Raw genomic sequence first — 27,038 nt, 5'->3', positions numbered from 1 at the left:
CAATTTCCAGAAGAAAACTTAATTGCAAACAGTCAGTAGCCAACATCCTGGCTGATAAGGGTATAGATGTCATGGTCCTGGAGGGGGATCTTGGCAGCACACCACAGCATTCACTACAGATGTCATCAGAAGTGGTGCTTTAGCATTCTTGAAATTTTTCTCTGATTTGTGTCATTTTGTTTTAGTACTATTCTTAAAATTGAGTGTCCTCATTTGTAAAAATAAAGCTTCACCAAAAAAACCAAAGCACATAAGCTTCCCAATTTCTAATCATTTCTGTTTCTCTAATTTTTAAATTTAATTTTCTCAAGATTTGAGGTAATTAGAGAAATTTATTTGATTTTGGAGTACTTTAAAAGAAGTCAGCAGAAAAGTCAGTGTCAGAAAACACTGGTTGCTTAGAGCCTACTATACTTCTTGTTTAAAATTAAAAATGCTCTGGTAGGCTGCCCAGATTCCTCCCAAGGGAGATGCCTCCCACCCCAAACCAGGACCAAGGCATATGTTGTCCCAGCTGTTGAGAGTTTTGGTTGCCATAGCTCAGAGATGAATTCTCTCTACCGGAATTGCCCTTGGCCAAAGGAAGCCACTTTGCCTATGGTTGTGCCCTATCCCCAATTCCATGGCACCCCTCATCCCATGATTGGGTCATGTGGGAGACAGAGGCTTAGTCCCCTTGCCTCAGTTCAGGATAACTTTGAAAGACCATTGCAGCTAGAGTTCACCATAGGAAAAGATAAGGCCTCTGCTGCAGTTGCCTTTTACTTTAACACTTCCCTCTGTTCAATACTTCTTTCCCCTTTCTCTTATTGTATTGTGCCTGAAAGCATTCCCCAATACATTTTCTGCAGGCAAATATCCATCTCAAATCTGTTTCCTGAAAACCCAACCTAAGAAAACATCCTTTTTGTAACTTGATTATGAGAGAAAGGGAAATAAATCCTCCAAATAATGATGATAAAACAGTAGATACATAATGTATTGTGTTCTAAAATTTAATCTTCTAAGATAGAAGGTATATTTCCTATTAAGCATGTCAACACGAAAATATATTTCAGTTGATTATTCTGACTAAATTTTTAGTGCCTGTTATCCAATTGTAATTAAATTTTTAGTGCCTGTTTTCCAACTGTAATTTGTTGCTGATAATCAGAAAATTTCAATTCTTTCTTCTTTTCTTCTTTACACATGGCTACGGATCTTTCACTAAAATGAGTTTTGTCAGAAGGTTGGGAAAAGGCATTGCAAAGATTTTGAAGGAAATATACCACTGCCATCCCTAAGAAACAAGACAGAAATAAAAAATAAAAATAGTGTTCTCAGAAACAAAACTAGAGTCACGTTGGCAAAGAAATTTAATGTCTCTGAGCATCACTTGTCCTTTCGATGAAGATGACAAAGATGATTCTGTCTGGTTTTTAGACCACGATTATTTGGAAAACATGTATGGAATGTTTAAGAATGTCAATGCCAGAGAAAGAATACTTGGGTGGTACCACACAGGCCCTAAACTACACAAGAATGACATCGCCATCAATGAACTCATGAAAAGATACTGCCCTAACTCAGTATTGGTCATCACTGATGTGAAACCAAAGGACTTGGGACTGCCCCCACAGAAGCATATATTTCAGTGGAAGAAGTTCATGATGATGGAACTCCAACCTCAAAAACATTTGAGCACGTGACCAGTGAAATTGGAGCAGAGGAAGCTGAGGAAGTCGGAGTTGAACACTTGTTACAGGACATCAAAGACACTACAGTGGGCACTCTTTCCCAGCAGATCACAAACCAGGTCCATGGTTTGAAGGGACTCAACTCCAAGCTTCTGGATATCAGGAGCTACCTGGAGAAAGTGGCCACAGGCAAGCTGCCCATCAACCATCAGATCATCCACCAGATGCAGGACGTCTTCAGCCTGTTGCCAGATGTCAGCCTGCAGGAGTTTGTCAAGGCCTTTTACCTAAAGACCAATGACCAGATGGTGGTGGTGTATTTGGCCTCACTGATCCATTCCGTGTTTGCCTTGCACAACCTCATCAACAACAAGATCACCAACTGGGATGCAGAGAAGAAAGAAGGGCAGGGAAAAGAAGACAGCAAAAAGGATAGAAAAGACGGCAAAGAGAAAGAGAGAGATAAGGAAAAGAGTGATGTAAAGGAAGAAGAGAAAAAGGAAAAAAATGTAGCTTTTTAATTTGTAAATTAAAATCTTATAAACTAAAAAAAACAGGGACTATGTTTACACCTTTAGCATAAACTTTGGTTTATTACTCATTCAGTCTAGACTCCTCTTCAAAGCACTTTGAAACCACATTACAGACTTCTGTTGCAGGCAACTTGGCTAAGTAGATAGATGTTCATAGAACACTTCTTAGGGAAGGACATTTAAAGTACTGGATAAAACATAAAAAACATATTTTCAAATGCATGGCTAATTTATGAAGGAAAATATTTGGAGACCAAAATGAGAAAGCATGTATCTAGAGATGTAAGAAAGCACAGTATTGGGCATGTGCTGGGTGGGGTTGGGTATGTTATCTGCATTGCCCAGTGGCCTACATGGGTTTGTTCAGGCTGCACATGTGTCAAAAAGGCAACAAACCTGCAGGCCTGCATCGGTAGTCAGACTACATCAGAGACCCTGCACAGAGTCTGTTCTGCTGGCAGAAGCCACTAGGGCAAGCTCTTCTCAGCTTGCTCAGGCATGACTCTGACGCAGTCCACTGTGCCTGCCGCCTGCAGAGGACGTGTATTCAGATCTCTGAATGTCACTAAGTGAGGAGCAGCTACCTTCCACCCTTCCCCCTAAGATCTCCCCTCATTATATGCAAAAATCAATTCCAGACAGCTGGAGCATTTCATTATGAAAGGCAGGACTTCAATACTTTTAGAAGTAAATAGGTCAACTCTGTATAGGAATGGATTCTTAATCAATACATCAAAATAATAAAACATGGGCCTCCCTGGTGGCGCAAGTGGTTGAGAGTCCGCCTGCCGATGCAGGGGATACGGGTTCGTGCCCCGGTCTGGGAGGATCCCATATGCTGCGGAGCGGCTGGGCCCGTGAGCCATGGCCGCTGAGCCTGCGCGTCCGGAGCCTGCGCGTCCGGAGCCTGTGCTCCGCAACGGGGGAGGCCACAACAGTGAGAGTCCCGCATACCGCAAAAAAAAAAAAAAAAAAAACATGAAGAAACAGTGATAAATATCATATTAGTTTATCACAAGATCCCCCCCACCCCAAAACTGAGGAAATGTCACCTCACAAACTGGGAGAAAATATTTGCAACACATTATAACCAATAAAGGATAGTGTCCAGAACATGAAAACATCAAACCAATATGAAAAGACAATCTATTGGAGAAAAAGGGAAAAGACATTAACAGACATTTCACAGATGAGGAAAAATAAACAGCCAATAAACTTATGAAAATGTGTTCAACTTTATTAGTTAATCAGGGATATGCCAACTTAAACCATAATGAAATACATTTTACACCCATTATATTGGTAAAATTTAAAGGTATTGTAATATCAAGTTTTGGTGAAGATGTGATAAACTGCACAGTCACTTTAGAAAACACCTTGGCATAATCTAATGAAGTTGAGCTACTTCATACACTTCTACAACCTATCAATTTTGAATATATAATTTATAGTATTTTATAAGTTCTGGTGTGCTTGGATCTGTCTGATTTATATCACTTTTCCTGGGGTCATTTTTATTTATTTTTGTTGTTGTTGTTTATTTATTTTATTTTTTTGTGGTACGTGGGCCTCTCACTGCTGCGGCCTCTCCCGCTGCGGAGCACAGGCTCCGGACGCACAGGCCCAACGGCCACGGCCCACGGGCCCAGCCGCTCCGCGGCACGCGGGATCCTCCTGGACCGGGGCACGAACCCGCGTTCTCTGCATCGGCAGGCGGACCCTCAACCACTGCGCCACCAGGGAAGCCCCTGGGGTCATTTTTAATAACATCTCTTTGCTCTCCCCAAATTTTTTTAGTTTGATAAAATTTATGGTTATTCTATCATCATCCTTAAAAATATATGTAATGATATAAAAATACGTGATTTACTTAATGAATGCCTATTATTGGGGATTAGGTTTTGGCAATTTTATTCTTTATACCATCTTTTTTTCCTTTTAAAAGTGTGCAGGCACTACAAGGCAATTAAATTCAACTTTAAGATTGGGTATACCATCAGTAGGGTACACATGGTCCTCCCGTGGGGTCTGCTTAAGTCAGGATGACAGTTAGTAACCCCTGATAACAGTAGTACCTGATCACTAACACAGGGGAGCAGCTGACCCAACTATTCTATTTCTCACTCATCTCTTGGTGATCACATAAATCTTTTTCTGTTTTTCTCAACATCCTGAAACTATTTTTTTTCCTTGAGAGACAAATTTTTTTTCCAGATTTCCTTAGAAATATTTTCAAAGAGAATTACCCCTAAAGATCACTATCTCAACCTCTAAATCATTTAAAAATACACTTCAGAATCTCCTGAAATTTTTCTACCTACTTCCTTACAAAAGTAATCCCATTTTTCATGAAACAGCATTCTTGAAACAAGTGAACAAAAAACTGTAGTAGTCTTGTTACTTCTTATTATGTCTTTACATATTTTTAGTGTTGCAATGTTGTTCCTATATTTTTCACTATGAATGCACGTTTTTCAACCATCACCTGTATAGATTCTGCACAAATATAACAGAGTTATATGAAGGAATGCATTCTGAGTTAGTAAATTGAGGATTGACAATAATTCTAAATAGTGTCACCTTATAGTATTTTAGGGTGATGGCAACCAACCTGTCTTAATAATTCATAATGTGTTCAGCTCATCTAAGTAAACCTCATTTTAGCGTGATGATATTTTACCTTTAGTAAACTCCTTACATGGCTTTTTCCATCTTTCCATCCTCAAATACTTATTAAGCCTGCAATGTGCTAATAATAGAAAGATACATGTGCTAATGATATAAATGCAGTGTTTCTCAAAGTGCTTGATATGCTCTATTATACGTTATCTGTCTTTTAGAAATCACATAATTTTCTCATGTTCTAAGACATTTTAGAAAATAGAAATGGCGGCTTTGGCTATATGACAGCAGTAGAATTGTACAGCATATAAACTATGTCAGTATATATCATCCTAGCAGTCTTTTTTTTTTTTAAACATCTTTATGCAGTATAATTGCTTTACAATGGTGTGTTAGTTTCTGCTTTATAACAAAGTGAATCAGTTATACATATACATATGTCCCCATATCTCTTCCCTCTTGCATCTCCCTCCCTCCCATCCTCCCTATCCCACCCCTCTAGGGTCACAAAACACCGAGCTGATATCCCTGTGCTATGCAGCTGCTTCCCACTAGCTATCTATTTTATGTTTGGTAGTGTATATATGTCCATGCCACGGTCACACTTTGTCCCAGCTTACCATTCCCCCTCCCTGTATCCTCAAGTCCATTCTCTAGTGGGTCTGCATCTTGATTCCCGTCTTGCCCCTGAGTTCTTCTGACCATTTTTTTTCTTTTTTCTTTTTTTAGATTCCATATATATGTGTTAGCATATGGTATTTGTTTTTCTCTTTCTTACTTACTTCACTCTGTATGACAGTCTCTAGGTCCATCCACCTCACTACAAATAACTCAGTTTCGTTCATTTTATGGCTGAGTAATATTCCATTGTATATATGTGCCACATCTTCTTTATCCATTCATCTGTTGATGGACACTTAGGTTGCTTCCATGTCCTGGCTATTGTAAATAGAGCTGCAATGAACATTTCGGTACATGACTCTTTTTGAGTTATGGTTTTCTCAAGGTATATGCCCAGTAGTGGGATTACTGGGTTGTATGGTAGTTCCATTTTTAGTTTTTTAAGGAACCTCCATACTGTTCTCCATAGTGACTGCATCAATTTACATTCCCACCAACAGTGCAAGAGGGTCCCCTTTTCTCCACACCCTCTCCAGCATTTATTGTTTGTTGTTTTTTTTGATGATGGCCATTCTGACTGGTGTGAGATGATATCTCATTGTAGTTTTGACTTGCATTTCTCTAATGATTAATGATGTTGAGCATTCTTTCATGTGTCTGTTGGCAATCTGTATATCTTTGTAGAAATGTCTATTTAGGTCTTCTGCCCAGTTTTGGATTGGGTTGTTTGTTTTTTTTTAATGTTGAGCTGCATGAGCTGCTTGTAAATTTTGGAGATTAATCCTTTGTCAGTTGCTTCATTTGCAAATATTTTCTCCCATTCTGAGGGTTGTCTTTTTGTCTTGTTTAAGGTTTCCTTTGCTGTGCAAAAGCTTTGAAGTTTCATTAGGTCCCATTTGTTTGTTTTTATTTCCATTTCTCTAGGAGGTGAGTCAAAAAGGATCTTGCTGTGATTTATGTCATAGAGTGTTCTGCCTATGTTTTCCTCTAAGAGTTTGATGGAGTCTGGCCTTACATTTAGGTCTTTAATCCATTTTGAGTTTATTTTTGTGTATGGTGTTAGGGAGTGTTCTAATTTCATTCTTTTACATGTAGCTGTCCAGTTTTCCCAGCACTACTTATTGAAGAGGCTGTCTTTTCTCCACTATATATTCTTGCCTCCTTTATCAAAGATAAGGTGACCATATGTGTGTGGGTTTATCTCTGGGCTTTCTATCCTGTTCCATTGATCTATATTTCTGTTCTTGTGCCAGTACTATACTGTCTTGATTACTGTAGCTTTGTAGTATAGTCTGAAGTCAGGGAGCCTGATTCCTCCAGCTCTGTTTTTCTTTCTCAAGATTGCTTTGGCTATTCGGGGTCTCTTGTGTTTCCATACAAATTGTGAAATATTTTGTTCAAGTTCTGTGAAAAATGCCAGTGGTAGTTTGATAGGGATTGCGTTGAATCTATAGATTGCTTTGGGTAGTAGAGTCACTTTCACAATGTTGATTCTTCCAATCCAAGAACATGGTATATCTCTCCATCTATTTGTATCATCTTTAATTTCTTTCATCAGTTTCTTATAATTTTCTGCATACAGGTCTTTTGTTTCCTTAGGTAGGTTTATTCCTAAATTGTATTCTTTTTGTTGCAGTGGTAAATGGGAGTGTTTTTTTAATTTCACTTTCAGATTTTTCATCATTAGTGTATAGGAATGCAAGAGATTTCTGTGCATCAATTTTGTATCCTGCTACTTTACCAAATTCATTGATTAACTCTAGTAGTTTTCTGGTAGCATCTTTAGCATTCTCTATGTATAGTATCATGTCATCTGCAAACAGTGACAGCTTTACTTCTTCTTTTCCAATTTAGATTCCTTTTATTTCTTTTCCATCTCTGATTGCTGTGGCTAAAACTTCCAAAACTGTGTTGAATAATAGTGGTGAGAGTGGGCAACCTTGTCTTGTTCCTGATCTTAGTGGAAATGGTTTCAGTTCTTCACCATTGAGGACGATGTTGCCTGTGGGTTTGTCATATATGGCCTTTATTATGTTGAGGAAAGTTCCCTCTATGCCTACTTTCTGCAGGGTTTTTATCATAAATGGGTGTTGAATTTTGTCAAAAGCTTTCTCTGCATCTACTGAGGTGATTATATGGTTTTTCTCCTTCAATTTGTTAATATGGAGTATCACATTGATTGATTTGCATATATTGAAGAATCCTTGCATTCCTGGGATAAACCCCCCTTGATCATAGTGTATGATCCTTTTAATGTGCTGTTGGATTCTGTTTGCTAGTATTTTGTTGAGGTTTTTTTTTTTTGTGGTACACGGGCCTCTCACTGTTGTGGCCTCTCCCGTTGCGGAGCACAGGCTCCAGACGCGCAGGCTCAGTGGCCATGGCTCACAGGCCTAGCCACTCCACGGCATGTGGGATCTTCCCAGACCAGGGCATGAACCCGTGTCCCCTGCATCAGCAGGCGGACTCTCAACCACTGTGCAACCAGGGAAGCCCTGTTGAGGATTTTTACATCTATGTTCATCAGTGATATTGGCCTGTAGTTTTCTTTCTTTGTGACATCTTTGTTTTTGTCATCAGAGTGATGGTGGCCTCGTAGAATGAGTTTGGGAGTGTTCCTCCCTCTGCTATATTTTGGAAGAGTTTGAGAAGTATAGGTGTTAGGTATTCTTTAAATGTTTGACAGAATTCGCCTGTGAAGCCATCTCCTCCTGGGCTTTTGTTTGTTGGAAGATTCTTTTTTTTTTTTTTTTTTTTGGTGGTACGCGGGCCTCTCACTGTTGTGGCCTTTCCCGTTGTGGAGCACAGGCTCCGGACATGCAGGCTCAGCGGCCATGGCTCCCGGGCCCACCCACTCTGTGGCATGTGGGAACTTCCTGGACCGGGGCACGAACCCGTGTCCCCTGCATCGGCAGGCGGACTCTCAACCACTGTGCCACCAGGGAAGCCCTGTTGGAAGATTTTTAATCACAGTTTCAATTTCAGTGCTTGTGATTGGTCTGTTCATATTTTCTATTCCTTCCTGGTTCAATCTCAGAGCGCTGTGCATTTCTAAGAATTTGTCCATTTCTTCCAGGTTGTCCATTTTATTGGTATATAGTTGCTTGTAGTAATCTCTCATGATCCTTTGTATTTCTGCAGTGTCAGTTGTTACTTTTCCTTTTTCCTTTCTAATTCTATTGATTTGAGTCTTCTCCTTTTTTTTCTTGATAAGTGTGGCTAATGATTTATTAATTTTGTTTATCTTCTCAAATGACCAGCTTTTAGTTTTATTGATCTTTGCTATCATTTCTTTCATTTATTTTTCATTTATTTTTGATATGACCTTTGTGATTTCTTTCCTTCTGCTAACTTTGGTTTTTTTTTTGTTTTTTCTCTAATTGCTTTAGGTATAAGGTTAGGTTTTTTATTTGAGATGTTTCTTATTTCTTAAGGCAGGCTTTTATAGCTATAAACTTCCCTCTTAGTACTGTTTTTGCTGCATCCCATAGGTTTTGGGTCATTGTGTTTTCATTGTCATTTGTATCTAGGTATTTTTTGATTTCCTCTTTGATTTCTTCAGTGATCTCTTGGTTGTTAAGTAGTGTGTTGTTTAGCCTCCATGTGTTTGTATTTCTTACAGATCTTTTCCTGTAATTGATATCTAGTCTCATAGCATTGTGGTTGGAAAACATACTTGATATGATTTCAATTTTGTTAAATTTACCAAGGCTTGATTTGTGACCCAAGATGTGATGTATCCTGGAGAATGTTCCATGAGCACTTGACAAGAATGTGTATTCTATTGTTTTTGGATGGAATGTCCTATAAATATCAATTAAGCTCATCTTGTTTAATGTATCATTTAAAGCTTGTGTTTCCTTATTTATTTTCATTTCGGATGATCTGTCCATTGGTAAAAGTGGGGTGTTAAAGTCCCCTACTATGATTATGTTACTGTCGATTTCCCTTTTTATGGCTGTTAGTATTTGCCTTATGTATTGAGGTGCTCCTATGTTGGGTGCATAAATATTTACAATTATTATATCTTCTTCTTGGATTGTTGTGTTGATCATTATGTAGTGTCCTTCTTTGTCTCTTGTAATAGTCTTTGTCTTAAAGTCTATTTTGTCTGATATGAGAATTGCTACTCCAGCTTTCTTTTGATTTCCATTTGCATGGAATATCTTTTTCCATCCCCTCACTTTCAGTCCATATGTGTCCCTAGGTCTTAAGTGGGTCTCTTGTAGACAGCATATATATGGGTCTTGTTTTTGTATCCATTCAGCCAGTCTATGTCTTTTTTTTTTTTTTTTTGCGGTACGTGGGCCTCTCACTGTTGTGGTCTCTCCCCTTGCAGAGCACAGCCTCCGGATGTGCAGGCTCAGCGGCCATGGCTCATGGGCCTAGCCACTCCGCGGCATGTGGCATCTTCCCAGACCGGGGCATGACCAGTGTCCCCTGCATTGGCAGGTGGACTCTCAACCACTGCACTGCCAGGGAAGCCCCAGTCTATGTCTTTTGGTTGGAGCATTTAATCCATTTACATTTAAGGTAATTATTGGTACGTATGTTCCTATTACCTTTTTCTTAACTGTTTTGGGTTTATTATTGTAGGTCTTTTCCTTCTCTTGTGTTTCCTGCCTAGAGAAGTTCTTTTAGCATTTGTTGTAAACCTGGTTTGTTGGTGCTGAATTCTCTTAGCTTTTGCTTGTCTGTAAAGCTTTTAATTTCTCCATCAAATGTGAATGAGATCCTTGCTGGGTAGAGTAATCTTGGCTGTAGGTTTTTCTCTTTTGTCACTTTAAATATGTCCCGCCGCTCCATTCTGGCTTGCAGAGTTTCTGCTGAAAGATGAGCTCTTAACCTTATGGGGATTCCCTTATGTATTACTTGTTGTTTTTCCCTTGCTGCTTTTAATATTTGTTCTTTGTATTTAATTTTTGATAGTTTGATTAATATGTGTCTTGGCATGTTTCTCCTTGGATTTATCCTGTAAGGGACTCTCTGTGCTTCCTGGACTTGATTAACTCTTTCCTTTCCCATATTAGGGAAGTTTTCAACTATAATCTCTTCAAATATTTTCTCGGTCCCTTTCTTTTTCTCTTCTTCTTCTGGGACCCCTATAATTTGAATGTTGGTATGTTTAATGTTGTCCCAGAGGTCTCTGAGACTGTCCTCAATTCTTTTCATTCTTTTTTCTTTATTCTGCTCTGCAGTAGTTATTTCCACGATTTTATCTTCCAGGTCACTTATCCGTTCTTCTACCTCAGTTATTTCTGCTATTGATCCCTTGTAGAGAATTTTTAATTTCATTTATTGTGTTGTTCATCTCTGTTTGTTTGCTCTTTAGTTCTTCTAGGTCCTTGTTAAACGTTTCTTGTATTTTCTCCATTCTATTTCCAAGATTTTGGATCATGTTTAGTATCATTATTCTGAGTTCTTTTTCAGGTAGACTGCCTATTTACTCTTCATTAGTTAGGTCTGGTGGGTTTTTGCCTTGCTCCTTCATCTGCTGTGTGTTTCTCTGTCTTCTCATTTTGCTTAACTTACTGTGTTTGGGGTCTCCTTTTCATAGGCTGCAGGTTCGTATTTCCTGTAGTTTCTGGTGTCTGTCCCCAGTGGCTAAGGTTGGTTCAGTGGGTTGTGTAGGCTTCCTGGTGGAGAGGACTAGTGCCTGTGTTCTGGTAGATGAGGCTGGATCTTGTCTTTCTGGTGGGCAGGTCCACGTCTGGTGGTGTGTTTTGGGGTGTCTGTGGCCTTTTTATGATTTTAGGCAGCCTCTGTGCTAATGGATGGGGTTGTCTTCCTGTCATGCTAGTTGTTCAGCATAGGGTGTCCTGCACTGTAGCTTGCTGGTCGTTGAGTGGAGCTGGGTCTTGGTATTGAAATGGAGATCTCTGGGAGATTTTCGCCATTTGATATTACATGGAGCTGGGAGGTCTCTTGTCGACCAGTGTCCTGAACTTGCCTCTCCCACCTCAGTGGCACAGCCCTGACTCCTGACTGGATCACCAAGAGCCTGTCCTTCACATGGCTCACAATAAAAGGGAGAGAAGAAAGAAAGAGAGAAAGAAAGAAAAAGAAGGAAAGAAAGAAAGAAAAGAAAAAGCAGGAAAGAAAGAAGATAAAATAAAATAAAGTAAAATAAAATAAAGTTATTAAAATAAAAAGTAAAAAATAATTAAGAAAAAGAAAAATTTTTAAATAATAATAAAAAAAATGGACAGACAGAACCCTAGGACAAATGGTAAAAGCGAAGCTATACAGACAAAATCACACACAGAAGCATACACATACACACTCACAAAAAGAGAAAAAGGGAAAAAAATATATACATCGTTGCTCCCAAAATCCACCTCCTCAATTTGGGATGATTTGTTGTCTATTCAGGTATTCCACAGATGCAGGGTACATCAAGTTGATTGTGGAGATTTAATCCACTTCTCCTGAGGCTGCTGGGAGAGATTTCCCTTTCTCTTCTTTGTTCGCACAGCTCCCGGGGTTCAGCTTTGGATTTGGCCCCACCTCTGCCTGTAGGTTTCTTGAGAACATATGTACTTCGCTCAGACAGGACGGGGTTAAAGGAGCCGCTGATTCGGGAACTCTGGCTCACTCAGGGCAGGGGAGGGAGGGGCACAGAGGCGGGGCGAGCCTGCAGCGGCAGAGGCCAGCGTGATGTTGCACCAGCCTGAGGCGCGCCGTGTGTTCTCCAGGGGAAGCTGTCCCTGGATCATGGGACCCTGGCAGTGATGGGCTGCACAGGCTCCCCGGAAGGGAGGTGTGGAGAGTGACCTGTGCTCGCACACAGGCTTCTTGGCGGTGGCAGCAGCAGCCTTAGCATCTCATGCTCGTCTCTGGGGTCCACACTGTTAGCCGTGGCTCGCATCCGTCTCTGGAGCTCCTTTAAGCAGTGCTCTTAATCCCCTCTCCTCGCGCACCAGGAAACAGAGAGGGAAGAAAAAGTTTCTTGCCTCTTCGGCAGCTCCAGACCTATTCCCGGACTCCCTCCCGTCTAGCTGTGGTGCACTAGCCCCTTCAGGCTGTGTCATGCCGCCAACCCCAGTCCTCTCCCTGGGACCTGAAGCCCGAGCCTCAGCTCCCAGCCCCCGCCCGTCCTGGCGGGTGAGCAGACAAGCCTCTCGGACTGGTGAGTCCTGGTCGGCACGGATCCTCTGTGTGGGAATCTCTCTGCTTTGCCCTCCGCACCTGCGTTGCTGTGCTCTCCTCTGCGGCCCCAAAGCTCCCCCCTCCGCCACCCACAGTCTCCGCCCGCGAAGGGGCTTCCTAGTGTGTGGAAACCTTTCCTCCTTCACTGCTCCCTCCCACTGGTGCAGGTCCCGTCCCTATTTTTTTTTTTAGAAGATGTTGGGGGTAGGAGTTTATTAATTAATTTATTTATTTTTGCTGTGTTGCGTCTTCGTTTCTGTGCGAGGGCTTTCTCTAGTTGTGGCAAGCAGGGACCACTCTTCATCGCGGTGCGTGGGCCTCTCACTATCGCGGCCTCTATTGTTGCGGAGCACAGGCTCCAGACGCGCAGGCTCAGTAGTTGTGGCTCACGGGCCTAGTTGCTCCGTGGCATGTGGGATCCTCCCACACCAGGGCTCAAACCCGTGTCCAGTGCATTAGCAGGCAGATTCTCAACCACTGCGCCACCAGGGAAGCCCCATCCCTATTCTTTGTCTCTGTTTTTCTTTTTTCTTTTGCCCTACCCAGGTATGTGGGGGAGTTTCTTGCATTTTGGGAGGTCTGTGGTCTTCTGCTAGGGTTCAGTAGGTGTTCTGTAGGAGTTATTCCACATGTAGATGTATTTCTGATGTATTTGTGGAGAGGAAGGTGATCTCCGCGTCTTACTCTTCCATCATGTTGAAACTCCTCCCACATCCTAGCAGTTTTTAAAGCTCTTTCTAAGAGTGTTAGAACTCTTATATCTCTATACCCTTTAATATTATGGTATGAAGATCAACTGAACTAAATCCAACTGACCAAATTGCATAGTTACATACAATTCTACCTTGAAATATAGAAATTCCATTTGTGTAAAAATATATTTAAATAAAATATATTTATTTTATATAAAACCCTGCAGCTTAAAAAGATTCGTAACCCAATAGCAGAGCCATGCCCAAGGAGGGTCAGAATTGTTCAGTTCAGGAGGTCTTGGAGGCTTTTGTTTTTGTTTGTTGGTTTGTTTTTGTTTTCAATTCCCATTTATTTTTGGCTTCTTGGAGAGTTATCTGAAAAACAGAGAGGGAAATGTTAACTGGACATTTAGGAGGAGTGGGCACGAGAAGGAAATATAGGGTTACCCAGAATGGCAGAAATCTAGGTTCCCCAGAGTGGAAAGAGAGAGGAGACATTCAACAAACAACAAATATTTGTTGAGCACCTATCATATACCAGGCAGTGTTCTAGAAACACCCCCCCCCCCCCCACCAAAAAGAATAAACAAGATAGAGGCAAAAAACACAAATTCTGAGGGTGAAGAAAGGGGCAGTTGAGGAAGAAGGCTGAGGGGACTGAGAAGCCTGCGGTCATGGGGACTCAGCCTTAGGCCTCCTCTTCGGCCTCCTCACTGAAATCCTCCTCCTCTTCTGCAGTGGCATCCTGGTACTGCTGGGACTCGGAGACAAGGTTGTTGACATTGCTCTCAGCCTTGGTGAACTCCATCTCATCCATGCCCTCACCTGTGTACCAGGGGAGGAAGGCCTTCTGGCGGAATATGGCAGTGAACCCCTCTGAGATGCACTTAAACAGCTCCTGGATGGCTGTGCTGTGGCCAATGAAGGTGACCGCCATTATGAGGCCATGGGCTGGGATGTCACAGATGGCTGTCTTGACGTTGTTGGGGATCCATTCCATGAAGTAGCTGCGGTTCTTGTTCTGCACGCTGAGCATCTGCTTGTGCACCACCTTCATGGACATCCATCCACGGAGGACAGCAGCCATGATGAGGTACGGGCCATGGTGGGGGGGTCACAGGCCGCCGTCATGTTCTTGGCATCTAAGACCTGCTGGGTGAGCTCGGTCACAGGGAGGGCTCAATACTGCTGGTTTCCACGGCTGGTTAGAGGGGCAAAGTCAGGCAGGAAGATGTGCAGACGTGGAAAGGGCACCATGTTGACTGCTAGCTTGTGGAGGTCAGCACTGAGCTGGCCAGGGAAGCAGAGGCAGGTGGTGACACCACTCATGGTGGCTGAGATGAGGTGGTTCAGGTCCCTGTAGGTTGGTGTGGTCAGCTTGAGGGTGCAGAAACAGATGTCATAAAGGGCCTCGTTGTCAATGCAGTAAGTGTCGTCTGTGTTCTCCACCAGCTCATGGACAGAGAGGGTGGAGTTGTAGTGCTCAAGCACAGTGTCGGACACTTTGGGTGAGGGCACCACACTGAAGGTGTTCAGGATGTGGTCAGGATATTCTTTACAGGTGTTGCTGATGAGCAAGGTGCCCATTCCAGAGCCCATGCCCCCTCCCAGCGAGTGAGTCAGCTGGAAGTCCTGCCAGGAGTCACAGCTCTCAGCCTCCTTCTGAACCACATCCAGGACCGAGTCAACCAGCTTGGCCCCCTCTGTATAGTGGCCCCTTGCCCAGTTGTTGCTTGCCTCAGACTGACTAAAAACAAAGTTGTCTGGTCTGAAGATCTGACCTAAAGGACCTGAGTGAACAGAGTCCATGGTCCATGGTTCTAGATCCACCAGGATAGCACGAGGAACAAATTTGCCACCTGTGGCTTACTGTAGTACACGGAGATGCGGTCTAGCTGTAGGTTGCTAGCCCCATGATAGGTGCTGGTGGGGTTGATGCCATGTTCATCACTGATCACCTTCCAGAACTTGGCACCGATCTGACTGCCACACTGACCGGCCTGGATGTGCACTATTTCCCTCACTGTTAAAATTTACTCTAATCTTTTTGCTCACTTCAAAGTGTGTACGGGGCAAGAAAATGGTATGTAATTAGTTTTTCTCTGCTGCTGGTCGCAGGCTGGAAGGATGGAATGGGCCCTGGAGGCTGGAACAGTGAGGTCCTAATGTGGCGGCAGGAAGGTTCTGAGAGAGCTTGGAGGCTTTTGTGTAAAGACTATGATTTTATTGATAATTTTGCCCATGTCATAACCTAAGAGGGTTAATATAGGGCTTTTGTAATTATTAGGAAACACAAAGATAGACTTTATGTCTCACTGCAAAGATAATTGGTTTGGCAGCAATATTGATTACCACTTAACTGAGAAACTAGGTTTGTTCCAAAAGGATTTCATAGCACAAGCTTAGGAATGTTCCCCCCTCCCCCCTCCTTTTTTGTATGAAGAGAGAAAAAAAAATCATTCTCAAAGTCACTTCAAGTGTAAGTTACCAGTTTAAAAATGATCAGGGAAAGAAGAAAACATGTTGAAGAGCACTGTGACTGCCTTGAATCACATTTCTAAGGACAGGACACCAGTGACATGATTGCTTACATTTCATGTTATTAGACTAGATGGGAAATAACCACTGAATTCTGACTGAGATAAACCATCAAAAAGTTAAGTGTTTCCCATATCAAACTGTCAACTAAAGCATCTTATTTACCTCCTGCTTCTTCCTTTGGGAGGTCAAATGTGGGTGAATGCGAGTGTGACATTGGAAGAGACTTGACCTGGTCTTACCTTTCAAGGCTGAGCAGTTTCACTTTTTCTGCTAATTACAAGACACCTTCAAATAAATTTTGCATCTTTTTTCCAGATTTATTGAGATGCAATTGACATATAATATTGTGTAAGCTTAGGGTGTATAGCATAATGATTTGATATATGTATACATTGTGAAATGTTTACTACTATAAGATTAGTTAACCCATCCATCAACTCACATAATTACAATTTTTTGTGTGTGTAGTGAGAGTGTTCAAGATCTACTCTCTTAGCAACTTTCAAGTATATAATACAGTATCGTTAACTACAGTCATCATGTTGTATCTTACATCCCCAGGATGTATTTGTCTTATAACTAGAAGTTTGTGCACTTTGACTGTCTTCACTCATTCTCAGTCTGCACCCCCAGCTCCAGAAACCACCATCTATTCTGTTTCTATAATTTTTTTTTAGATTCCACATATAAGTTAGATCATATGATATTTGTCTTTCTCTGTCACTTATTTCACAAATAATATCCCAAATTTGCTTCTATCATTCATTTTTTTCTAATGAATACATGGATGTTGTGGGAATAGCATTCTAGATATTAATATATTAATATTTTTCTCTGATTCCTTTCCTATTCCATCAGCCTGTTTTGCTGGACACTGGGAGGTGACTAAAAGGGAACATTAGAAAAAAAAAAAAAAACCTGACAAGGAGATGTTTACAATAAAGCCAAGGAAAGGAGGGACAATCGCAGTAGCAAAATTTCATTCTTAACACAAGGAAAAATAATTCTGAAAATGGCAAATTTCTCCTTGCTGTAGATATGGCTCTCAGGAAGGATATACCGGGCACTTACGGCACGTAGAAGGACTGAGTTTGGTCTTGAAGTTTACTTGACTAGGTCATCTTTCTTTCTACCCAGGTGTCTTTCAGTGAAAGGAGAGAATGGCTTTCAGGCCTGATGCTATTTCTTCCCATTCTATAATTTTTAGATTTAATCAGCATTTTAAACCTTCACCAAAAAGGAAACTCCATACTTAAATGGTCTTATTGGCAAATCCTACCAAGTATAAAATGAAAAAATAATGCTAATCTGACACAAAGTCTTCCAGAGAATAAAAAGACTAACTGCACCTCAATATGTTTATGAAGCCAGTATAACCTTAATGCCAAAACCTGAGAAGGTTGGTATAAGGCAAATATCAGGCCAATCTCATCCATGAACATTGCTAACATTGTTTTAGGATTTTGTTATCTAACTAAATCTGGCAATATATGAAAAGGATATTATATCATGATCAAATAGATTTTAACCCAGAAATCAAAGTTTGGTTTAACATTTGCAAGTCAATTAGTTTGATTTTCCACATTAACAGAATAAAAGAGAAAAAGAGATACAGAAAAATAATTTGATAAAATTCAACATCTCTTCGTGATAAAAAAAACTTCAGCAAACTAGGAATAGAGGGAAGCTTCCTTAATCTGGTTATGGACATCTGCAAAAAGCATACAGCAAGCATCATACTTAAAGGAGAACTGTTGAAAGCTTTCCTCTGGACTAGGAATGAGACAGGAAAACCTAACAGAAGTAAGGTCCTGTAGGCAAAGAAAAATTAAAAACTACAAGCATTCAAAAGAAAGAAATGGGAATGTTGTTATTCTTATACAATGTAATTGCATACACTGAAAATCCAAAACAGTCTACAGATAAGTTATGTAGTTAATAAGTTTAGCAAGTTTCCTGGGTACAAGTTCAACATATAAATTTTTACATATTTCTATATAATAGAATAAAGTGATTATTTGTGGTGGCATTAAAAATATAAAACTCTTGGATATATATTTAATGAAAGATATGTAAGGCATCTACACACAAATCTGTAAAGCATTATTGACAGAAATTAAAGACATAAATCAATAGATGTGTGTACCATGTTCACTGATTGGAGGATGCAGTATTGTACAGATGTCGGTTCTCCCCTAATTCATTTATAGATTTAAATCACAACCAAAACCTGAATGAGTTTTTCATTGTTATTGTTGTTAAAGTTAACAAGCTGATTCTAAAATTTACGTGGAAATGCAAAGGGCTAAGAATATCCAAAATACTCTTAAAGCAGAAGAAAAACATGGACAACTTGTACTACTGAATATCTGGGCTGAAAGCCAAAATAATTGGCAATAGATCAGTGGAACAGAACAGAGAATTTAGAACTAGACACACACAAACATGAACTCTTGATTTGTGATAAAAGTTGCAGTATAGAAGAGAAGTGGAAAGATGGTCTTTTCAATAGATGGTGCCAGGTCAGCTGGCTCTTCACATGGGAAAAAAATGAAACTTGATCCCTATTTTGCACCATAATTAAGTCCAGTTGGATAGTAGAGCTAAATATAAGTAGTAAACTAATAAAATGTCTAGAAGGTAACATAACACAAGATCTTCATGATCTTTCCATGTGGAAAGATTTCTCAATAAGAGACAAAAAGCATTAACCATAAATGAAAATATTAATAAATCAGACTACATTAAAGTTAAGAAATTGTAATCATCAGAAGACACTATTGAAGAAAGTGAATGGTAAACCACATAGTATGAGAAGACATTTGCAATACATGCAGTTGACAAAAGTCTCATTCCCAGAATATAGAAGGAATTTCTAGAAATCAGTGAGAAAAAAAGACACAGACAATTCAATAGAAGAATGCATTCTTGAAGAGGTATTTCACAAAGACCATCTCCAAATGGTCAATAAACATATGAAAAGGTGTTCAGCTTTAAGTCATCAGAAAAATGTAAATTAAATCCCCTCTGAGATATCACTACATATTCAATAAAATGGCTAAAATTTGCAAAGACTGATACAGAGCAATTGGAACGCTTTATACCCAACTGGTAAGAGTTAAAGTTGATAAAATGCACTTTAGGAAATTGCTTAACATTATCTACTAAAATTGTATGTATCCATAACTAATTACCTAATATCCAATTCTACTTCTAGCAATAAGACCAATAGATATTGATACAAAAATATATGTTTAAGAATGTTCATGGTACCATTATTCAAAATAGCCACAAGCTGGGAACAACCAATACTTGACAACAGTAAGAAGGGTAAACAAATTATGCATATTTATACACTCAAACACTATCCTGCAATAAACTTTCATGAACTTCAATTACATGTAACAACATGAATCGATTTCAAGAGAAGAGGACAGACCCACAAAAAATATATATTGTTGATTCCATTTATGTAAAGATTGAAAATAGGTAAACTAATGGTGTTAGAAGTCAGGATAGTAGTTACCCTTAGGGAGGAGGAGACATGAGTGGACTTCTCTTCCTTGACCTTAGTGATGTTTACATAGTTGTGTTTGCTTTGTGATAATACATGGATTGACATGTGTGTATACATGTTATTCAGACTGAACCAATTCTCTCCAATGCCGCTGCTAACGCCTGGGTCCAAGCCACCATCATTACCATCATTTTTCACCCAACTTGCTGCAGTAGTTTCTTGATTTTTTTTTCTCTGCTTCTACTCTTGATCCACTTTAATGTGTTCTCAACACAGTAATCAGACTATTCCCTTTAAAAATAAGTCAAGTTATATCACTCTGCTGTTCAAAATCCTGCAATGGCTCCATGTTTCACACAGTGAAAAAGCCGAAGTCCTTACCACCCGCCTGCGAGAACCTGCATTATACGGTCTGGTCCTCAGTTCCCTCTGTGTAGTCGTCTCCAGCTCCTAACGCCCAGCTTGCCCACCTCCTCTGTCTCCCCACTATTCCACGTTGCCCACTCTGGCCTTTTTGCAGTTCCTGGAACACCAGCGTGCTCCTTCCTCAGGACCTTTGCAGTGTTGTTTCTCTAGTCCGGCATGTTCTTTCTCGAGAGATCTGTGGGCTAACTCTCTCCCTCCAAGTCTCTTGCAGATGTGACGTGTTACCCTTACTGCCCTATTTAAAATGTTACCTTGTCCCAGCCCCATTAGAGCTCCCAGTTCCCCTAACCCTGACTTCATTCTTAGTTTTTACAACACGTATATCTCTCTAATGTACTATATTATCCTTTTATTTTTCATCCTTATCATTAATTTTCTTTCCTTGCTAGAGATAGAACAACACATTTATTGTCTGTCATTTCCTTCAGGGACCCTTGTTTCATTCACTGATATATCCCAAGCAGTAAGAATACTGTAGGTGCTCAACAGATATTTGTGGAATGAATGAATGAGCGTATTGAATGTCTAACATGTGACAGGAATTCTACTAGGCGCTGGGGGTGTAACGCTAAGCAGAACCAGAAACAGTTGCTGCTCTCATAGAGCATTTGCCAATCTGAGAGACAGTTATCATATACCATAAACAAATGCTTAGTTACAAAGTGTAATTAGAGCTAAGCATGCCTTGAGAATGATCAATGAGGAATCAATCTTGGCCTGAAGGTGGGTCAGGGAAGACTTCCAAGAGAAAGTGATGTTTGAGCTGAGATATGACGAAGGTGGGTAAGTGATTCTTGAGGTAAGGCCCAGGTCTGGACATTTTTAATAAAACTCCCCCGATCTTTCTAATGTACAGGCAGCATGGAGAACCATTCTGTACCGGGGCTTCTAAACCAACTATAATGTATGTACAGATCACTTGGGAATCTTGTTGAAGTTCAAAAGCTGCCTCAGAAGGTCAGGTGTGGGCCCTGAGATGCTGTAGTCCTGTTGCACTACTGGGCATGCAGATGCTGCTGCTCTGCAGACGACATATTGGCAAGCAAGCCTCTAGCCTCTGGCCCTACAGCACCTTCTCATGACGATAGTGTTTTCTAAATTATCAGCTGATTGAGTCCTCCCTCTTTGCTTCCTCTCTATGGACTACACAACCTGAGAATCTAAATATTTCAGCTCAGCAATATGCATGTTGTTCAGCCACGTCCAGACGGGCTGGGTCCTCACAAAGGACAGGGATTGTGTTTAGGTCATCCTGTGTCCTCTGCCTAATCCACTGTGGCCGTGATAAATGCTCAGTTAATTTCTATTAAACAGTACTGTCTCTGTCCAGGCAAGTCCTTTTCTTGACATGTTATATGTATAAAGGATGATTTAAATTATCCTTTGAAATGCACCATTCATTTTCACCTTGCCATGAATATAAATGACAACATTTATATTTACAATATGCCTGGTCAAACACATGTTCATGAGAAAAATTAAACACAATAAATGTAAAAACACATCATAAATTATGGAATGTTATAGAATTTTGGATATTACCATTATTACTGTAATAATAGAAAATGTATATTTTAACATTATTTATAAACAACATTTATATTTTTAACTGAGCTTCACGGTATTTTTAAGAACTATGGGGAAAAGTTGAGTTCTTAAAAATAGGATACTATGGCAAGTTTATTAGATAAGAATATATAATTTTACCATGGAATGTATGGTTAATTTTTTTCTTTTTTTTTGAGATGTGTGCTAATTTTACAGGTTTGTTGCAAGCTTTTTATTATTTATTTATTTATTTATTTATTTATGGCTGTGTTGAGTCTTCGTTGCTGTGCACCGGCTTTCTCTACTTGCGGTGAGCAGGGGCTACTCTTCATTGCGGTGCGCGGGCTTCTCATTGTGGTGGCTTCTCTTGTTGCGGAGAGCGGGTTCTAGGCACATGGGCTTCAGTAGTTGTGGCTCACAGGCTCAGTAGTTGTGGCTTGTAGGCTCTAGAGTGCAGGCTCAGTAGTTGTGGTGCACGGGCTTAGTTGCTCCGTGGCATGTGGGATCTTCCTGGACTGGGGCTCGAACCCGTATCCTCTGCATTGGCACGAGGATTCTTAACCACTGTGCCACCAGGGAAGTCCCAGTTGCAAGCTTTTAATAGCAGGGATTTTAATAACTAATTTTGAATTAGTAATTATTTAGCACCCATTATTGGGTCTTGAGTTCACAGGAATGTTAAGGACCTATGGTAATGGTTAGGAAAATGATCAAGGATATATCAGAACACTGATGTTTACCTTATGTGGAAGGGATAATGCTCCCATGAGAGATCTGACCTATTTTGGCCAAAGCCTCATACACTGATTTTCTATTTAAATCAGAAATCCAATGAGGTGATACTGTAAAATTAAAACAACAACAGAGGTAACACTTATCAAGGGCTATTCTAGGCACTTCACAAGTATTAACTCATTTAAAAGGCAATTATTATTAGCCCAATTTTACAAGCTAGACCCTGAGGCTCAGAGAGGCTAATATTGAAAGTTATCTCCCCCTAGGAGGAGAGCATGTTTGAGACACCACAATAAAATTAGAATATTTCAGAGAGCCATGGAATGGAGGGGAAAAAAAGCAGCTCTGGAATCTGACAGATTCACATAAGAATCCTGGTTCTGCCATGAATTCCGTGTAAATTCTTGGGCAAATCACTTAACCTTTCAGGACCACAGTTCTCTCATATACAAAATGGGATAAAATCATGTAGCCTACTTATTTTCCTTATGCCTCTTCTACCCAGCTAAGCTAGAAAGTGGGTATCAAGACCAACAGACTGAGACCTGTCATCATAGTAGGTATCCTTCTAATGCCAACATTATCAAATTAGGCAACAATCTTGCCTCTCTCCCTTTCTTCCTTCCTACAACTTACCATTCGTTATATACCTGTTTCATGCCAAATGCTTTACATACATAGACTAAGCTTTTCTTTTTTAAAATTTCTTCTTTTTTTCCCCCCCATTATTTTTCCCCAACAATTTTGTGAAAGATGTATTGGCAACCCTAAATTACAGAGGAGGTAGGCAGGGGTCTGGTCTAGGTTGTCATTGCAAGTCATGCAGGAGTGCTTGGACTACATACTTTAAGTGATAAAAAACTAGGACAATGTTAATTTCAGCATGGGAGGGACATGTTTGTTCATATGTTTTAGATATATCACTTGGGGGTTAGTAAGGAGAAGGGATTTGGAGACGGTGTTACTATTAAAGTTGGGATGGCTCATCGGAAGGCAACAACCACAACCACAGCCATGGCTGCTGTTTATAAGATGTGTCAGCAACTGTGCTAAGCACTTTCCATGTAGAGCCTCACAGCAACTCTATGAGGAAAACAGTATTTAACTCCATTTAACATATAATAAAATTGAAGCCCACGGATATCAAATAACTGCACCTCCATACTTTTGAGTTGACATCCAAACTTTTCTTCACGTGATTAATAGATTCAAATATGTAGTTTCTTGCATATTGTAAAACTGTTAGTTTAAAATAAATATTTAATACCCATTATGATGCATTTAAACAATATATGAATATGGATGAACTTCACAAACATGCTGAATAAAAGGCAACAGAAAAAAAAGCACATACTGTAAGATTTCATTTATATAAAGTTCAAAAACAAGCACATCTTAGCTAGGATTTTGGAAGCAAGGATAGTGGTTAACTTTGGGGTGTCAGGATGGGGGAGTACCAGGTGTTTGGGGGGTGCTGGTAATGTTCTTAATCTGGGTGCTGTTTTACATAATCACTTTGTGAAAATTTACTGAACTACCCTTAAGATTTTTATACTTTTCTGAATATATGCTGAATAGATGCTATACCTAGATTAAAATTAAAGAAAAATCTCATGAATAATCTTCTCTTTACTTCCATTTTCTATTATTTCTTTACCTCTTTTTAAAAAATATATTTATTTATTTATTTTTGGCTGCTTTGGGTCTTTGTTGCTGCACCTGGGCTTTCTCTAGTTGTGGTGAGCAGGGGCTACTCTTCGTTGCAGTGCATGGACTTCTCATTGCCGTGGCTTCTCTTGTGGTGGAGCATGGGCTCTGGGCAGGCGGGCTTCAGTAGTTGTGGCACATGGGCTCAGTAGTTGTGGTGCACGGGCTTAGTTGCTCAGCAGCATGTGGGATCTTCCTGGAGCAGGGCTCAAACACGTGTTCCCTGCATTGGCAGACAGATTCTTAACCACTGTGCCACCAGGGAAGCCCTTCTTTACCTTTTTGAACCTGTATTTCTTTTGCTTTAAATTTTTATTTTATATTGGAGTGTAGTTGATTAACAGTGTTGTGTTAGTTTCAGGTGTACACCAAAGTGATTACGTTATACATATACATGTATCTATTCTTTTTCAAATTCTTCTCCCATTTAGGTTATTACAGAGTATTGAACAGAGTTCCCTGTGCTATACAGTAGGTCCTTGTTGGTTATCTATTTTAAATATAGCAGTGTGTACATGTCAATCCCAAACTCCCAGTCTCTCCCCCACCAGCCTTCCCCCCCGGTAACCATAAGTTCGTTCTCTAAGTCTGTGAGTCTGTTTCTGTTTTGTAAATAAGTTCATTTGTATCATTTTTTTAGATTCCTCATATGTGATATCATATGATATTTGTCTTTCTCTGCCTGACTTACTTAGTATGATAATCCATAGGTCCATCCATGTTGCTGCAAATGGCATTATTTCATTCTTTTTAATGGCTGAGTAATATTCCATTGTATATATGTACCACTTGTATTTCTATTCAATTTTCCTCATAGAATTTTATCCTAATTGAAATAAAAAATTTGATTATTTTGTAACCACAATGCTCTAAGTCTTACTTTTTTCTTCAGGATTGAGTTATCCTTAAGATTTTTTTATTACTACACAATTGGTAATAAATACATTTTACATTTTGATATAAAATTATTAAACATTAGAAGTAAATGTTATTAGAAATGCATTTTAAAATCAGGTGGATAGCTTTTTCTTGGGGGTGAGTACTTGGAATAAAAGACAGTTCAATATCAGTTCTATTCCCACTGTGGTTGTGAGCATATGGAATGGATCAGAAGATCTGAAAAAGAATGAACGGAATTTGTTTATTTTTCATAACAATTGCTCACAATTATTTGAATTCACTCTGAGTTGGATACAAAAACCAAAGTAATATGTCACCAAAAATTATTTTTAATAATCTGTCATCATGAGAAGATCTTCTTCAATTTTGTTGAGAGCAAAGAATTGTGAAAGAATTTATAAAATAATCTTTATATTTATTCAGCTTCTGAATTTCTGGTCAGCATAACAAAAAGTTTCCCTGAGACTCATCAAGTAACTATTAATTGTACCTGTTTCTCCTTCATTTAAAGACACTTTTGAAAAACTACTGACGTATTCAAAAATTGTTGGGAACATTGAAACACTGTTAATTTCAATATACCTTTGCCAATGCAGTAATTTTTTGGTAAACTGCATTTATTCTATGACATGCTTTAAATATTTTTTCATCAAAACTTTGGAACTACATATTTAACGCATTCAAATTATAGAATACATCTGTCACATAACCAAATAGGCAAGGCCAGTTTTCATTATCAAACCAATTGACTCAGTTAGGCTTACTTTCTCTCAGACAAATCTGACCTCATTTATCAATTCAAATAAATGTGTTAGTACACATTCCCTGACATCTCACTTCTTCATGCTCATTTTAGATAGACAAGTCATAGAGCCTTACTAAGAGTTTGTTGCCTAAATGAAGAAACTTTCTACCACTTCTAGTATTTCTTACCCGTACACTCTATGCTTTATTCTCTTAGGCTCTTCTTTAATAGCGATGCATTTTTTGGTAAATAGGTGAGTGATGGAAGAGATGAAGTCCTTAAACTCATTATCACTCTCTCTGCTGCACTGTGTAAAACATCGAAATCCATTACTTCCCTACAGAAGCCAAAGCCACCTATTTCTATACCACACTTGGCTTTTAACAGAAATAAGTATAAGATAAAGAAAAACATGAGGCCTAGTAAAGATGTATGAAGTCTTGATTAAAGGAGGCTTTAGAACCCATATTTTTGAATTTTGTCTTTGTGGCCCTGGGGTTTTTTGATATCTCAAGGCATTGCAATACAGTAAAATTAGGAGCGAGAGAGATTTTATTTACCTATCTATCTATGTATATATGTATGTATTTGTGTATGTACCTGTTTATGTGGGAAAGGACAAATGAAAAACTGAGAAAAGTAATGTGGGAAAGGAGAACTGTCACGATGCCTTCCATCTAAAACCATTCTCAGATCAGTTTTGTAAAAGAACATATATGGAAGGTGAGGGTCTGGAAACCATACTTTGTTGAGTATCCTTTGGAAAATGATTATAAACTCTCAAGGATTCTTGTTCTCTTTGTGAAGAATGCTGATGCAGAATTGCAGATTAGGAGGTCAGTAGAGTCCAAAGTGGAGCAAGGAAGGTGACTGAAGTAGCTCATGGAGCCGGTGGTTATGAATGTGAGTGTATTTGGAAGGGGACAGAGGCCTGGTTTGGGTCAGCAGTGGGTGGGGCTGGAGAGGCACTGATAGTATTCTGTAACTTGAAATTGACCCTATGATGGTAGAAAGCAGTAGATTGTGTGTGCGGAAAGTAGTAAGAGGTCTAACTTTTGCTGGAAGGAGCCTCATGTGAGTCAGGATGTGGTAATTTGATATAATGATCGATTTGTGGGGGAATAGGGTAAGAAATTTGAGGATCAGGAAGGGGATGGAAGGGGTATTTCTGTCACTGGAGATTGTACTAGGACTAAGGGGATGGGAAAGGAAAACATTTTTGTTATATTCCTATTTACGTCTAGCAGTATTACCTACAGAGTAAACTCTGTTAATTGATTTAATTAACTAATTGTTATTTAAAATGCTTCAATTGTTTTTCTTAATTGTTGATAAATACTTGTTAATTGATTTGCTGTATCATTTCATAAGCAACATAATTAAATTCTCTGTTAAAATCACTGACAACTCAGGAGTCGGAAATAGGGAAAGTGACTATTCATCACAAATCAAATTATTTGCTTTATTAAAGAAATTAGAATTTGGAGAATATTTCATCCTGGGAAATTATAAGTTAGTCAAATAACCTCTATGTAGACTAAGTTACTTCAATTTCCACAATCAAGTTACCCAATAGTTGACTTTTGATAGTAGTTTTGATAATAGACTGTTTGTGTTAAACAGTAT

General features: G+C 39.5%; 2 pseudogenes; one reads left to right on the top strand and one right to left on the bottom strand.

Annotated features, from left to right (window-relative positions):
- Nucleotides 1-1,385: 1,385 nt before the first annotated feature.
- On the top strand, nt 1,386-2,179 carry LOC132486787 (26S proteasome non-ATPase regulatory subunit 7-like; annotated as a pseudogene).
- An 11,802-nt stretch (nt 2,180-13,981) lies between these two features.
- LOC132486232 (tubulin beta chain-like) lies at nt 13,982-15,117 on the bottom strand (annotated as a pseudogene).
- Nucleotides 15,118-27,038: the final 11,921 nt, after the last annotated feature.

This window comes from Mesoplodon densirostris, chromosome 3 (assembly GCF_025265405.1).
Source record: "Mesoplodon densirostris isolate mMesDen1 chromosome 3, mMesDen1 primary haplotype, whole genome shotgun sequence".
Classification (NCBI taxonomy): Eukaryota; Metazoa; Chordata; class Mammalia; order Artiodactyla; family Ziphiidae; genus Mesoplodon; species Mesoplodon densirostris.
Note: the sequence above shows the minus strand (reverse complement) of the source record. Positions and strands in the feature narration are given on the sequence as shown.